The sequence below is a fragment of the Pseudorasbora parva genome, chromosome 22 (genome assembly GCF_024679245.1).
Source record: "Pseudorasbora parva isolate DD20220531a chromosome 22, ASM2467924v1, whole genome shotgun sequence".
In the NCBI taxonomy this organism is placed as follows: Eukaryota; Metazoa; Chordata; class Actinopteri; order Cypriniformes; family Gobionidae; genus Pseudorasbora; species Pseudorasbora parva.
This window is the reverse complement of record NC_090193.1, coordinates 34,056,369-34,070,993: the sequence shown is the minus strand read 5'-3', so window position 1 is coordinate 34,070,993 and position 14,625 is coordinate 34,056,369.

Genomic DNA, 14,625 nt, shown 5'->3' with positions numbered 1-14,625 from the left:
CACGCATAAAATGATCGCGTTTAATCCAGCACACAGCGTTGTTTTGAATGTTTTGAGCATTTCATGAGTTCTCTGGTAAAAAATAATGCCATATGTACACGCATAAAATGATCGTGTTTAATCCAGCACACAACGTTGTTTTGAATGATTTGAACATTTCATGAGCTCTTCATGAGTTCTCTGGTAAAAAATAATGCCACATGTACACGCATAAAATGATCGTGTTTAATCCAGCACACAGCATTGTTTTGAATGATTTGAACATTTCATGAGCTCTTCATGAGTTCTCTGGTAAAAAATAATGCCATATGTACACGCATAAAATGCCCGCGCGTGTAATCCGCACACAGCATTGTTTTGAATGTTCGGTAAGCGAGCTCCTACGTCATATAATCCGACCAATCAGGTTGTGAGCGTCTCCCTGTGCCTTTGGTTCGGTAACTTTAGGTTCGCTGTTAAAAATGCCCGTGTGAACACTAAGTGGACCAGGACTATTATGTTTGTTTTTGTTTTTTGGTCCGGACCAAACGAACCGAACTACAAGTGTGAACACATTAATTGCTTACCGTTTCTCCTCTCACCATAATAATAGAAACCTGCAGAAACAAGCTTCTTTATTTAGATGTGTCTAGCTCTCTGACATGATCAGCTAAAGCGACTCTTCCTTCCTGTCTAAATATATCAGATAGTTCACTTGCTAAAGTTACACTGTGACCAATTATTCTGTGTAAGAAGATTTAACTGATCATTGTCTGGACTGTCTCCCACAACTGCTATAGAATCAGCTCCAATATGTTGTTTCTGCCTTCTGACTCATTAGAGTTACAAATTATTTGCTCTTATCTTCCGATCAGGGTTGTATCTCTCTATTAGTGTTACTCAATGTTTCATTTGTTACTATCGACCACAACATTCTTCTGAATAGACTCAAAAATTATGTTGGTATTAGTGGAATTGCATTGGTATGGTTTAAATCATACTTATCTGACCATTATCAGTTTGTAGCAGTAAATCAATAGGTGTCATACTGATCACAAGTTCAGTATGGAGTACCTCAAGGCTCAGTGCTAGGACCGTTGATTTTCAAACTGTACATGCTACCGTTGGGAGATATCTTTAGGAAGCATGGATGACATAAAAAATTGGATGACCATTAAGTTCCTACAACTTAATTCTGAAAAAAAAAACGAATTTCTAATTATTGGACAAAAACCTTCCTTAAAAATATATCTAAATTATGGCACGTTATCAATGCAAAGTGATGAACCGTTAGTTAATGCGTTCATGACCTAAAGAGTAGATTATTGTAACTAGTATCTCTGTTTATCCTGAGGTTTACTGTATTAGTCACTTCTGGATCCAGATCAGATGGAGGACCTGCTCCTAGACACGACCACAATGCAGCCCCTTCCCCTTCCCCTTCCCCTTCCCCTTCCCCTTCCCCTTCCCCTTCCCCTTCCCCTTCCCCTTCCCCTTCCCCTTCCCCTTCCCCTTCCCCTTCCCCTTCCCCTTCCCCTTCCCCTTCCCCTTCCCGCCTATATAAATCATACTGGCTTAAGAATTATATAGATGTTTTGATTAAAAATGCTTGAGCTTTAATGTAAAAACATTTTTACAGTTAAAGTCCTCACCTCTGGTGTTTGTGTCACTGCGTGGTGATCTGATCTCAGGTTCAGTGTTGAGTGAATAATCACAGCTTAGCTGTCTGCTGTTCACTGACTGATTGAAGAGTTCACTATGACTTAAATGAAAAATACAGTTATGTTCTCCAGACCGACTCCTCCTAGAGACACTTCTGTGCAGAAGACCATCCTCAGTGTAGAATCTACAGATGAAATCAGCTCTGACTGAAAGTGGTATTTCACATGTTATGCTGATCAGGACTTCACCATCACTAACACTGATGAATGGTTTCTGAAGTAGACCTAAAGTGAAATAAAGAGTTATTAAAAACATTGAAATAACAGTCTATAACGCAGAAGAACAGCAGTGAAATCTCTCACCTAGAACCGTCACTGTGGCAGCAGGAGAATGAGATGATGGTTTATTAATCCCGAGCTCATGTGTTGTGTAGAAGCAGTTAATGTCGACAGATGCAGGTGATTTTACAGCTGCCCATCCGAGCACTTCAGCACCAGTGAGATCGAGCTCACATGACTGACTGATCTTTATTTTCTTCTGTTCACTGTTGATGTAGAAATGACACTGTTTCACTGTAACATCTGCTGGCGTCTCACAGATCATCTTCACTGAGCTGGACTCACTTAGACCATCTGGAGACACTCTTACAGCAGGAGCTTCTGAAACAACCGAAACAGATCAATCACATTACATCTTATTGACCATTTTTCCATGCACTATTTTCCAATCATGTCTATGTTTTGGTTAAACCTTTAAACAAATGTACTAATAAATCTCCTTGCAACAGCACCCAACTAAACAATGAATGGAAGATGTAGGCCAGGAGGCGTTTACTGAATTAACATCCTCCTGCAGTCAATCACCCCCCCCCCCCCCCCTTCATAAAACTCAAATCAAAACGACATATTTAAAAGTTTTTCCCCTTAAATTGGCTTGAATATAACTATTCACTTGCTTCATTATTTTATTTCGAGCAGGATTATGCAAGTAGTAAAGTGATGCAAATACATTTATTTTAATGTTTGGCAAAAAAAAAAAAACATTTTCCTGATAGCTTTCATCAGCCTATATACAGTAGCTCCCAGAATAACCTTCATATGAACATGTGCAGATGTAAATTAATTATCTTATACAGTGGATATTCAAAGTAAGGTGATGACTCATTAATCAGGTTATTGCAATCATTTTAATGCACTTTCATGACATAGCAAAAGTAAAACGTAGGTTGTAGGTTCATGTGTTTGCTGTGCTCTACTAAACACAAATGTACTGATCATACATGCTGAAATATTTCAGAAAAAGTCACTACAAATGTGGACACAGTATTTAATCAGCATTAAATGAGAGATCACTTACTATAAGACTGAACCTCCATAAGGAGCTGAAAAGCAATGAAGATGAACAACTCCATTACAGTGAGTGTGAGAAAAGAGACGAGGCGAGACTCACACAATAGGTGAATTAGGAAGTAACACATCAGAGACCACAGGAAACTATTTAATGCATGTGTGCAGTCATTTAAACCATTTTACTCACCCCTGTTCCAAACCTGTATGAATTTCTTACTTCCGCTGAAAACGAAAGAAGATATTCTGAATAATGTAGGTAACCACACAGTTAATTAAGTACCCCCCCCCCCCACATACTAAGTCAATGGGGCCCGTCAACTGTTTTATTATCCATATTCTTTCATTATCCGTGTTATTCAAAATAATTCTTCTTTGTTTAGCAGAACAAAAAAAGTAATACAGGTTTGGAACAACTTGATCGTGAGTAAACTGTATGATAGATAGATAGATAGACAGACAGACAGACAGACAGACAGACAGACAGACATATACCGTAGATAAACACAGATAGACAGAAAGAAGATAGAAAAAGGTAGACAGAAGTACAGACGGATGGATGGACGTATAAAAAATAGATAGTTCAGTCTGTAGGAAAATTCATATGAATAACACAGAATGATAGAGGGGACATAGACTCCCTGTGTTATACCACCGGTCTTCATTTATCTGCAGCCTGACAACAGAATAAACCATAATATAATTGAACCAATATGTATGTATAATTGTCACGGTTCATGAATTCACCGTCTCATTCTGTTTGTGTTGTGTGGTGTTGTTGGAGGCGTGGTCACTGATTACTCATCACCTGATCACTCTCACCTGCAGCACCTCATTACTGGGCCTATTTATTCGTGTGTCTCACTCAGTCTTGTTATCAGATCGTTGCAGTGTGACCTGTGGGTTCCTGTGTTGTTTCGTGTTCGTTGTGGGATTGCTTCGCTCCGGTTCCGACCGTGTCTGCCCGTTTGCCTCTCTGCTTCACGGAGATTCATCCTGTGCCCTGCCATCCTCCTTTCATGGACTGTGCTGCTTTCTGCCTTCTGAGACATTACTGTTCTGATCTACTTTGTGTGTTGAGAGTAATAATTTAAATCATTATTAATTCGCTATTGGATCCTCCTGTTCTTTTCTACCAGCGCACGCAACCCTTTCATGATGATATGTGCAAGATGTATGAGCTATTCAAAAAAATGATTTTAATTTCTGAGCGTTTACGTCGTCATTGTGTTAAGATGGCAGTAGCAAGAAATAAATGTGTGTGGTCACATGATCAGACTACCTAACAATGTTATACCTCATGTAGACATCTTTTACCACACTAAAATAAGTGAGGAAAATCTATGGTCACAATTGGGACCGGTGGGATTAAATCTAGCCTATCATGGCACATATATTTAACATAAAGTATAGAAAAGAAAGTAAAAATATTTAATTACTGAGAGGGCTAAGATGTGTACATATGAGAAACTTTGTCGCCTTCATGCTTCTAATTAAAAAGCGACTGGTTAGAACTGTGATAGAGGCAACTTTAACTCTGTGCCAAATATAACTAACTCCGTTCTGTAGAAAGCTGTTTCAGTCTGTATGTGGAGTGTAAAGATAGCCTGGTCTGACAGCATTAAACTGAGCTGCGCTTCACTATTACTCATATATTTATTTCTGACATTAAAGTGCTGTGTGTTGCTAAATGTCATGCAGACAATAATGAGAGTTACACAAATGTTTCCTTAAAGGGGGAACATCATATTAGATACATTTAAAGGGGGGGGTGAAATGCTGTTTCATGCATACTGAGCTTTTTACACTGTTAAAGACTTGGATTCCCATCCTAAACATAGACAAAGTTGCAAAAACTAATGGACTAAATACTTGGACGTTTGATGGAGTATTTCTGTGTCAAAAATACTCCTTCCGGTTTCTCACAAGTTTCGGAGAGTTTTTTTCGAGTATGGGTCTACTTGACGTTAATAAGAGTGGAAGGTCCTTGTATGGGCCGTACGGGCTCTTTTCCCGGTAGGGTGCGCGCGTGACTAGAGCACGCCGTAAACAGTCTCTCAGATGCAGATCCAGTCGTCCGTGAACACTTATGTGGCGCTGCGCTTCTCTTTATTCCTATGGGTGACGTCGAGCGACTTCAACGCTTCAGCACAGCATTCCGGGAAGGCAGCGCTGCATTTGAACCGATTTGAACGCAGAAATGACGGGAAGCTTCACAACATCGCTTCAGTTGCGTCTCAAAATTGATTTACACGCCACTGCTGTCAGGACTTTACCAAATCATACCAAAGAAGTGTGTTTTTGACGGAGCAGTCCCAGCGATAAAGCTTCGGTCCTGCTTTTGAAGCAGCCGGTGAGTTAACTTAAACTGCTTCAAATGTCTCTGCTATTGGCTACCGTCGCATGAGTAAACATCAGTAAACGACACGATCGCGTGCTTCGTCATTCAAATGCGCTAACGGTTACTCCATTGTTGTTCTCTGTATAACGTTACAGTATTCTGACGTGCAAAACCGTTTTGCTTGCTACTGCTAAGGTCTAGTCGCATACAATAGTCCATAAACCGAATCATGTCCTCATAAACTGCGAGTAAACACACAGAAATGTGGAGAGGGCATTAAATACAGTAACTTACATACCACAGAGACGCACATCCGGATGTTGCTGTTTCTCCTGTTCAATTTATTTCTCCCTCAGATTAGATTCTGGGTCATTATCTGTATTAGCTGAGATAGCCATGGGTTTCTCCACGCTTGAGGACGTCACCGCTTTGCGCGCTTGTCATTCTTTAGCTCCGCCCACACGATACGCCTCCAGGCGCTCATTTTTTTCCGGAAAGACTCGGTACAGCCTATATTTCTTTTATAAATATGATAAAACTAAAGACTTTTCGGAGATATGAAGGATGCAATACTACTCTATAGGTACTCAAGATTGACATGAGATTGACTGAAACTGAGTGTTTCACCCCCCCTTTAAAGCCACAGTATTACGTAATGACCAAAAGGAATATTTATAAATAATATCACAAAATATGTAGTTTATAGATAATATTAAGATATTATTTAGATTTAAAATGTATAGATTAGATAAAGATAAGTGTATTTAGAGTTAAACTGTATATTTAATTATATAATTTTGTTAAAGTTGGCATGAAACAGAAGTTGCAATATTCTTTTCTTCCCTATTATGACGTATATTGTGGTGATGAGTTGTTCCTATCGTTGTCCCCTGGATGGCAGTAAGATACAAAAGATACAATGGGCCGATAACAAAGTAAGATACAGAGCTAAGCTGAGGCTGATGTTGAGCGTGGATGAATAAAGAGGCTACATGCCAGTTCATACAAGTTGTTCTTGAGAGTGTTTATTCAATGAACACCACATATATCTAAGGGAAAAGGCTTGTCGAACAAGAAAAGATGTGGGGCGGGACTTGATTTTGCCTGTGGGGAATTGATTGGATGGTAGTGGTTTGCTATTGGTGGATCTCATGTGAGTGACAGGTTGCCCCGCCCTTATGCCAGTAAACACGTCATCAGAGAAGAGAAGAGCTGCAAAAGGGAGGGGAAGTTATTTTGGTTAAGGATTATGAGGGTGCATGTATTTAAAAAACTGCAATATTCCATGAAAACAAGAACCGTCCATTTTGATTTCATGGTGACTAACTATATAGCCATGTTTTATTGTGATTAGATGTGTTATTTTAACCTTAATGTGCAGAAATGTATTGTTCATTTGAATGAGGTTTCTAAAAAATATTTAAAGAAAAAAAATATTAAAAAAAAAAAAATAGGATTGGTGAAACACTCAGTTTCAGTCAATCTCATGTCAATCTTGAGTACCTATAGAGTAGTATTGCATCCTTCATATCTCCGAAAAGTATTTAGTTTTATTATATTTATAAAAGAAATATGGGCTGTACCGAGTCTTTCCGGAAAAAAACGAGCGCCTGGAGGCGTATCGTGTGGGCGGAGCTAAAGAATGACGAGTGGGCAGAAAGCGGTGACGTCCTCAAGCGTGGAGAAACCCATGGCTATGATCTCAGCTGATAGATATATGAAACAGCAACAGCAGGACGTCCGTCTCTGTGGTATGTACTGTATTTAGTGGCCTGTCAACATTTGTTTATGGACTATTGTATGCGACAAAAACCTTAGCAGTAGCAAGCAAAACGGTTTTGCACGTCAGACTAGTGTAACGTTATACACAGAACAACAATGGAGTAACCTTTAGCGCATTTGAATGACGAAGCACGCGATCGTGTCGTTTACTGATGTTTACTCACGCGACGATAGCCAACAGCAGAGACATTTGAAGCAGTTTTACTCACCGGCTGCTTCCAAAGCACGACCGAACCTTTATCGGTGGGACCGCTCCGTCAAAAACACACTTCTTTGGTATGATTTGATTTGGTGAAGTCCTGTGACAGCAGTGACCGTGGAAATCCGCGATGTTGTGAAGCTTCCCGTCATTTCTGAGTTCAAATCGGTTCAAATGCAGCGCTGCCTTCCCGGAATGCTGTGCTGAAGCGTTGAAGTCACTCGACGTCACCCATAGGAATAAAGTGGAGTGCGGCGCGTCATAAGTGTTCACGGACGACTGGATCTGCACCTGAGGGAGTGTTTATGGGCGTGCATTTCCTCTCTCGCTCTAGTCACGCGCGCGCACCCTACCGGGAGAAGAGCCCGTACGGCCCATACAAGGACCTTCCGTTCTATCGACGTCAAGCCGACCCATACTCGAAAAAAACTCTCCGAAACTTGTGAGAAACCGGAAGGAGTATTTTTAACACAGAAATACTCCATCAAACGTCCAACATTAGTTTTTGAAACTTTGTCTATGTTTAGGATGGGAATCCAAGTCTTTAACAGTGTAAAAAGCTCAGTATGCATGAAACAGCATTTCACCCCCCCTTTAAATGTATCTAATATGATAAACAGAGCTGCGTTCCCTCACACTTATGACCAGAAAAGTGGAAATAGCACTGGCAGCTGTGTCCCGTCCCGTCATAATAAAAGTCCAGCTGCTCTCGAGGCTTGTGTTGTTCATCTCATTAACAATCTCTCCAGTGGCCTTTCTCAGCTCCTCAACACTGTCCTGCTCTGCTTCATACTACAGTAACGTTAATAACCGCATCCATGAACGTAATTTCATGAATCCTATTTCCCACCGGCTGTGAGGTAAGGTGCACTCAAACTTGGCATCATCAAACTACGCCTTTGTTTTGAATAGGCGCCCTCTAGCGGACGGAAAAGTTGCATAGTCCACCTTTAAATGAATTACTACTGTCGACTAGGAAAATCTTTGACTGGGGACCCAGACATGAAAACTTACCTGGTTTATATTGAATGCAGTTCTGATTAAGTTACGGCTGAATAAGTAATAGTTGTATAGTAAATGTTTTAAGTGTACTTATGTTGGAAGAACCCCATTCAATTTACATGTAAAATGCTTATCCACATCACAACTCAAAAAAGTACACTCAAAAAAGTTTTAGTGGGCCATTCACTCTTCAATTATACATCTCTTGCAGGCTTTCAGCTCATTTTGAGTCATTTTGTAGCTGAAAGTTGAATAGGTAAAGTGTGTAAATATATATATATATATATATATATATATATATATATATATATATATATATATGTGGTCATGACTTTCAGTGTTATTTTCTGACAATTTAAAGGTGCTGACTATTTAGGAAACATGCGAAGTTCAAATAATCTGCTAATGCCAATTATTCTACGAAATGTGTGGGTGATCCCGCCCACTGCCAATTTACACAATAGAGGGCATGCACATGATGTCACCGTCAGCTGGAGTGACTGCGGTTACACCCACTGAGTGGCAGAATGACTGAGAGGCATGTCGAGGGGAGTGGTCGGGGGAGGCATGGCCATGGAGACCGAGGGAGACGGATTTGATAATAGTGTGTAATTTGTTTACTCAGACCACTGCCGCCTGCTGCTTCTGCTACTGATTGATTTTAGAAGGAAAAGCTGCCCATAACTGCTGGTCTAGGGTCTGTTTTCTTTATAATAATAGCATATTATAAGCAAAAAAGACGAGCTGGCCGTTACCATCTCGACAGCTGTCATCACATGTCACGCCCGGATAACAGAAAATGGGCAAAGAGGCGGGACGTGGGCGGAGCTGAGGTGACGCCATGACTAACAGACAGCGGATAAATGGCTATCCACCTGTCAATCAAAGTAACCATGCCGTTAATTATGCAGAACTTTAAAGCTTTATATAATGTAAACAAATAACTTTAAAAAAATCACCACCTCACAGTTGTCATGAAGGGCAAAGCCGTTTAGACCATAACCACAATTTGTACCAGGTTGTAAACATGTTTTTTTTCCTGCTGTAAAGTTGTGTATTTTAACATGGGGCTCAATGACATTCTGCTCCTTTCTGGAGCCTGTCCCTAGCGGCCAGTCGAGGAATTACAGTTTAAGTCACTTCCGTATCGGCTTCAACAGAAACTGTGGGAGGTAAGGAACACTATTGGAAGTCTAACCTTCAGTTTAAACTGATAACCGCTTGTTATACTCACATTTTCCCCTGTTAAATCCAGTCATGTAGCAGCTCTTCTGCCACTCAGTCTTAGCTGAGGGTGTGTGTTCCGGCGGGAAAGTGCTTGGATGCATGCCCTCTATTGTATTTCGGCACCCCGGGTTGGCGGAAAACACAGCATATTGCAGCCATGCAAGCCATGTAAATCACTATCTATCTAAAACGCTCTATGACTAGAGGCATATTAGATCAAAAAATATTGGATTTGGAGATGTTTCGCTTTCTGTTGTCAGTTGCACTTGTTCTTGTTGCACTTCCTCAATCTGGCGACCCGTGTGAGTGTGGAGTCTGAGGAGGAAGGGGTGGGGAAACGCCTCTCTTTTGAATTTGAACTGAAGGTTCAACCACTTTATTATTTCAACCACTAGATGTCAATATTACATACATACTGCACCTTTAATACTCTATACTAATGAGTTTTTCTCTGTGCTTGCTAACCCTAACTATGTATTTTTCTTAACAGGAAAACTCTATAAATGTGGATTTGTCATTCCTGGTCAGCAGGTGACCTCTGACCCCTTGCCCTGACCCATTAGGCTTACTATAAACTCAAATCAGAGAGCCTTGTTTCCACCAAACATGAAGTCTATATATTGATATTTGTATATCTGATATTTATTACCGTCAAAGACGTGTTAGAATGTGCTGAGTGTTTTATTCTTACATGTGGACCAGTGAACATACCTGGATATGAGTGGCCGCCACGAGCCGTCACAGCTAAACGCAGTCCATGTAGCTGTTCTTCAAGGTTCTTTCATACACCTCAACTTTAGTCTTAATCTGTACTGCTAAGCACAGACAAAAAAACTGAGCAAAAATGTAATTGATATAATTATTATTTGCCTGCTTCTCAGATTGATTCAGCATTTAATTTGAAGTCTTAAAGCAGCACTAGGTAACTTTTCAACCTTCATAATATATTTTTTAAGACTCTTGTGATGATAAATCGACTTACAATAGGTTGAATGACACGTCTGCCATAGCCTGATGGGGTCTGTATCGTTTTTAATCGTACTTTTAAACTTCGGGTTTCGGGTAGTAACCCGAGAAAAAGAAAAGAACTACAAAACTCGACTGCTTTACGGCATATACGTCACTTCCACCAACACACACACTTCCTTACATTCGGACGTGCGAGCCCAACTTTGTTCGTCGGATAATATAGTCATGTCTGAAGCAGCAGAGACAAATAAGAAAGAAAAGGTTTTGTTGGAGGAAAGCAATAAGAGGAAATGAAAAAATGATGGGATTAAAGGCAGGACGAGGATCAAAATGTGACCAGGGTTTGCTCGTCGGCGTGAGTTGAAGGAGGCGTGCCCGACCGATGCTGTCCTGCTTGTTACGGTGAGCTACCACTCAAACATTGAACTGAAGTATCATATAGATTCTGGAAAACGCTAACCAATAGACTACTATAATGACGCTGGCTTGTAAACGTGAGCATCGTGATTATTTGGCGTTTGAAAAAAATAAAACCCATGAAATTATATTCATATGACATGCTGGAGCATATGCCACTGACTGTAACGTTACCTGGGATGAAGACATTTCACACGCGACGCCAGAAGAACTCCTCTCGCAGTTTTCAGGGGAACTGCTGCACCGACCCGCGGGAGGCTTTTATGAAGTTATTTGGCCGCCCCGCACCACTGTATATATTTTTACAACCCGCCGCGCACCCGCGACCTTTAAATAGACATACGGGGTCCATGGGTTATGAGACGAACCGCGCATCACTAGTTCAGGGCTATCAGGGCTGTCATGTCAACAAATGCACGCGCGATGGCATCCCCTGTTGTAGGAGGACAGCTCTTACGACAGTATTTGAGGACATTATTTTTTCCAAACTGTAGGGGGACCCCGAGAGCAAAAGTAGCCAAGTGGGGCTTTAAGATGCATGACGTGACCAAATAGGAATATTTCACAGTGCTGTTTGTAAGAATAGCATACATTGTCATCAAAAGATGAGATGTGGATTCTTCACAAACTTTATTTTTACAACTTAATTGCCTATTCCCTTTACATCAAAGGAAAGCCATGTTATGTAAATAAAAACATATTTTCCAATATGTTTTGTCATTTTTTCAATTCTCTGCACTATTTGTAATCTTTAGGTTATAATAAGGCAGTGATCATTTCTCTCAACTTGAATTTTAGCACTAGTCATAAAAACAATAAAATCAAATCTGACAGGGTCATCCACACAGAGACACTGAAACAATGCAATAAACATTAACTAAATAACTTAAAATGCAACACAAAACAACCCAATGTCCTTTTACTGTTTTTCATCATAACTATATTATATAAATATAATTCATGACAATACATAATAATTCATTGTTTTTACTTACAAAACCTAGACTGGGTTACCCCGGGAAAACCCAGAAAACTTCCGGCAAATTTAGATTTACTCTGCAAGTAGTCTGGCAAAGAGCCCATTCAAGCCCATTTCTAATCTGTCGAAATCACGGTACCAATCAGAAACGTTGGGCGGGCTTTAGACGATGACGACAGCGCAGCAGCGGTGAAGCAGATTTTGTACATTACAAAGATGGATGGTGCTGTGGAACATCACTCGTTCGAACACAATTTTCCAAAGACTCATCAATAATATTTTACTTTCAGAATATTGAAAATTGCATTCTAATCGCAATACAAATTCCTCACAACGGGGACAAATGCGATCAGAGCTTGATGTTTTCTGTTCGACCATCAATCTGAGATGTTTCAGTCGGTCTGAGATGCTATTAGGTTTTACAAATTTTGCAAAAATGTTGATGGAGTGGCGGTGGACACCAGCTATTATCATATTTCTTTTACAACAACAGCAAAATTTGTCAGAAGCATTGCAACATCTTCCTCAAAATCATAAACAGAATAACCGTCTCAGATGTTTCTCCGTCGCTCTGCATACGTCATCGTCTGTTGGTGACTCCCCTTTGGAAATGACTTGTCTATGAATCTTTACCAGACCATAACTCACTTAGGGCCTACTACTGAGAATGGTCTAGTTTTAACCAGGCTTAGACTGCCAACAACTCAGTCTGGAAACCTGTACATTCATTTCAACTGCTTCTGTTACACTTTTGCGGGAACCAATCACAGACTGGCCGATCCACCTGACGCACTATTGCCGAGTTTAACATGATAACGGATGTTGCCCGTTGTTCACACCTCTTGTAGTCTGATTGGTTGAAGGACTTTCCAATTGCATACAGAGTCATTCAAATAATGCTCGTTGATCACGCCTCTTGTGTTGTAGAAAATACAGAGCAGACTCCCCAGACCAATGTTCTCTCTTAAATTGAGGTTGGTGTGGTGATAGCCAGACAATACAAAACCCATACATTTGACAGTATTTTACAGTTAAAAGGGTCATGATGACATGAAAACATAGTGACATATAAATGGTTTTTGTGTCATGAAAACATTCTTTAACCATCCACAGTAATATATATATATTAAAATTAAAAATTAAATCAAGCACCAAAAAATGGTTAATTTGGATATTGTTGAAACCTGGCATCAGACACCAATGAATCGGTTTAAGGCTGCAACATACTCCACAAGAACATAGAAAAAAAAAATTTTCTCGCAGCCCTGGTTTGGGAGTTCTTGACACTTTGTTCTCGACACATCGTCTGAGCAGAACTTTTTTCTTGCGGGTGTCTGAGAACTATTGTGTGATTGGTCATACATTTAAAGTGGACGGGATTAATGCAGAGAAATGCAGATTAAATGGAAACGGTGCTGCATTGAATGCCCTGTTCTGATGATGCAGGAGTTGCAACTATGGCAGCTGAAAAGGCCATTCTTTGTGTCCTTTTCAAGAATTTTCGGAGCTTGATTAGATTAGATCTTTATTGTCATTGTAAATGTTTATACAACAAAGTTATGTTGGAACAATCTAATTTTCAGCATAAAAACAATTAATACAAAAATATTAATTCAGTCCATAATGTAATAAATACACTAAAAACACAAGTTATTGCTGATGAAATCAATATAAATGCGTGTTAAATTATACAAAATAGGCTCAATGTTACAGTCTCTACCCTTGCCGTCCAGAATAAAAGAGAACATCCCAATCGAGTGAAGGGATTTGTGGAAACTGTGGTTCCTAATTATTGTAATCCAGCATTTGCCTCACATTTCAGGATGAAAAAACAAACATTTAAGGTGACGGCTAATCGATTTCTTACCTCTGAGATTATGATTTGTGACTTATTTTTATTGTGAGTATTAGGCTTATCATTATTTACTGATCACTGTTTGATAATGTAATATTTACCATTATATAATTAGAGGAGTAGCCCTATAAACATTTATGAAAGTCTCACTACATTAATACAATAGCAAGATATGTGTAGCCTAGTATTTTTATGTTACATCTAGCACACCTTACTAAGGAAAGGATATGGGCCAGAAGGCAATTACTAAATTATATTTAAACAGACTATAAAACTATAAACAATAAAATTCTAACGACAATCATGTCTTCTAATATCTTAAATTGTTGCATAAACCGAGCTGCAGCGGACACATTTATTAACAAAGTCTGTAGCCTACTTAACGTTAGTTGGAACCATTGCGCGAGCTGTCTCTTTAACACTGTGGTCTATATAAGTAACATGTTGCTGCTGATAGGGATGACATATTTGACACATCCACCAAACGAGAGAAAACCGGAGAAAACGGCCAGAATGAACTTTGTTCTTTTTCTTGACACCTTTAGAAAACGAACACATTTCTTTGTTCTTGTAGAGTCGCTCTGTCTCTATGTCCCAAGCTTTACATTATCGAATATAGGCCCGCCCATTTGGTGATTATTACTCGTTATTAGGTTATTACCATGGTTATTACGCGGCGCTGTGAAATACTTGATTCTGATTGGTCAATCGCGCATTTCCGCGGTGATCTTGACCGGTACTACTTCTATGCCGCGCTGGCGCCATCCTGTGGCGTTACATTGAAAGACTTCAAGGCGGGTTTTCTTTATAAAGTTTTAAATATAGATATTCTTCTTACACAAACGCATCGATTCGAATCAGAAGGCT